We start from the raw sequence: 3,159 nt of genomic DNA on the forward strand, positions 1-3,159 counted from the left end.
CTTGGAGTTAAACGCCAGCTTGGGTGCCAATTTGGGCGTTTAACTCCAGTTCTGGTGCCAGTTTTGGCGTTTTACGCCAGAAAAGGGTCTTTGGTGGGCGTTTGAACGCCCGTTTGGGCCATCAAATCTCGAGAAATATATAGAGTATTATACATTTATGGAAAGCGCAAGATATCTACTTTTCAACACAATTAGGAGCGTGCCAATTGGGCTTCTGTAGCTCCAAAAAATTCGTTTTGAGTGCAGGAGGGTCAGAATCCAACAGCATCTGCAGTCCTTTCTTAGCCTCTAAATTAGACTTTTGCTCAGGTCCCTCAATTTCAGCCAGAAAATACCTAAAATTATAGAAAAACACACAGACTCATAGTGAAGTCCAGAAATGTGATTTTTGCATAAAAACTAATAAAAATATAATTAAAAGTAATTAAAACATACTAAAAACTACCTAAAAACAATGCCAAAAAGGGTATAAATTATCCGCTCATCACAGAGGTTGCTGGGTAATGTCGAGAGCGGGTTAGTAACCAACAGATGAGCTCATTTCCTGCACTAGGGCTAGACATGCATCATACTTAGTTATACATTTCCTCTGTTATGATTATTGTATGAATGTATGCTTTCCCTGTTTGTATTCTATTGTCAGTGTCTGTGTTTTACTTTCTTGTATTCTTCTGTTTGTGTTCTATTTTCTATTTTCTCAATTTTTTCTATTTATCCCTTTTCTGCTTGCTGCTTTTCTATATTCTGTTATTCATCTGCCAAACAACACAGAATTAATGAACATAACTAATAACCCTGCCAACATCCGCATCCCGTTTATCTACGAACTTTAACCTAAGTCCTCCGTACAATGTTGCTGTTATGCGGCCACTCAATAAAGTACTAGAGAGACGCTCTTTGACGATGTATGATCGTGCAGAAGAGAAGTAGACAAACTTCCTGTAACAACCCTAGTTTTTGAAAATCAAATAATTAGTTATTTGTGATTTATTATATTTGTTGATAACTTTATTTTAAGAAAATTAATTTACTAAAGGTAATTAAATACATTTTCATGAAAATTGAAGTTTAAATTAATTAGAATTCTTATATAATCTTTATTAGATATTTGGTATAATTGAAATTATAATTTTGGTAATTGAAAAATAAGAAAGAATTGTATAATTTAATTTAAATAAATTAAATTTTAAATGAATTATGTAATTAATTTGAACTCCTAGAAATTATTTTATTAGAAATTATTAGATTGATATTTATAAATACTTTAAGTTTAAGTCAATTAATATTTATGTACAATTTTTATTATAATTAATTACTTTATAAATTGAGAATTAAAGTTTCAGAGATAGAAAAATAATAGAGATTTGTATGATTTAATCTAGAAAATTGATATTTGAATTTAAATTGTACTTTACAAAATATAATTAACTTGTTCATTTTATAATGTAAATTAGAAATAATTGATCTAATTTAGCAATATGTTGATAAATAATGTTCCTAAATATTTTTAAGAGAGTATATTAGATTTTAAAATTACTCTATCCTCCAATTTTATCAAAATATCTATTCATATCTATCCATATTTCTTTATAAAATCCCTAATTTCTAACCCTAATTCCCAAATCAAATTCAGAAACCCTAATTTCCCAAATTGGAAACCCTAAGTTACTAATCAGAAACCCTAACCCTCCCCCACTCTCCTCAGCGCCGTCACCCTCATCACAAGCGTACAGACTCCCCTCTCTTCCTCAGCTTCACCGTGGCACACATACACACTCAGGACACCGCACTCATTAAGCCCACACCCCTTCTGTCACACACCCACACCTTGTGGACGGAGCTGCACCACGTCCAGCCCGCCTCGCCATCACCGCCGTCATTATTGCCGACGAAGAGGACGCCGTCATCGCTGCTCAAGGAGGAAGGAAAAACCGTGCGAGAGCCAAGGGAGGAGGGAACTTTTGCTGCGTTGCCGCCATGCCTCCATTGCCACCGAATGCCATCAAGCACGGAGAGAGAGCCAGACACCGCGAGGAAAAAGCCCGCGACCAGCCTTGTCGCCGTTAGTGCTGTGGGTTGCCGTCGCCATCCACGCGAGCTGCCACCACGTCGCCGTTACTGAGCTGCAGTGCCGCCGTTGTTGCACCCTGCTGCTGCCGCGTCTCACCAAGCCGTCGATGGAGGAGGAAGTTGCTCTGCCACCCTCCGAGCTTGCTGTTGCAGTTGCCTATACTGCTGCCGTAGCTTCTTCGTTCTGTTATTACCTTCTAATTATTGTAAGACATTCTTGCTGTTATCTTGATTTAAGTTAGCCCTGAATTTCCATAGCTGTTCCTTTTATTTGTTTTGAATTCAATGTTCTTGCTTGCTGCCGTTGCCACCTCACGTTGCTGCTACCCCCATTTCTGCCATAGATGCCCTCGGTGTTGCTACTAGAAGGTCGTCAGGGTTAGTTAGAGCTGCCGTTCTGATTCTGCCGCAGCCTGTCTGGGTTCCTGCTCATCCCTGTTCTCTGTTCAGCCTTCGCCAGAGCGCTATCATCGGAGAAACACTACTAAAACTGGGCCAGATTCACCAGTTCTGAGCTGCTGTGTTGTTGTTGCCAGAGGAAGGGAACTCATAGGAAAAATGTCACCGAGGCTGCTGTTTGGTTTGATTGCGTTGTTAATGCGACATTGAGATTGGGGATTTAATGTTTTTAATTTAGAATGCCTACCAAGTTATTGGATAAGTGCAAATGGTTAACAATGGTTAAGAATTTCTTAATTGACATGAATGACTTAAAATGCATTTGAAATTAGTTAATCGTTGTGATTATTCTGAGCTGTGATTGAACTTAAATGTTGTTGTAAATAATGATTAATTTAGTGTAACTTATTAAATTGAAATATGCTGAGTTAATTATTCAAAACCGGTTGTATAGATAATTGATGAATTGAGTTTAGATTGTTGCTGTGAATGTCTTTCGGTTTTGTTGTTGTGAGTGTTTGAAGCTGTAATTGATATTGGTGTTCTAATTTTAATGGATTTGTTGGAAATTCTGATTTTATGTGATATTGCTGAATTGGCTGGAATCTGGTTGTGAATTGTATTTTGAATTACTGATTTTGTGATAGGATGGCTGAGATTCTGATCTTGAGTGAGTTATTTTGAATTATT

This window comes from Arachis ipaensis, chromosome B04 (genome assembly GCF_000816755.2).
Source record: "Arachis ipaensis cultivar K30076 chromosome B04, Araip1.1, whole genome shotgun sequence".
NCBI lineage: Eukaryota > Viridiplantae > Streptophyta > Magnoliopsida > Fabales > Fabaceae > Arachis > Arachis ipaensis.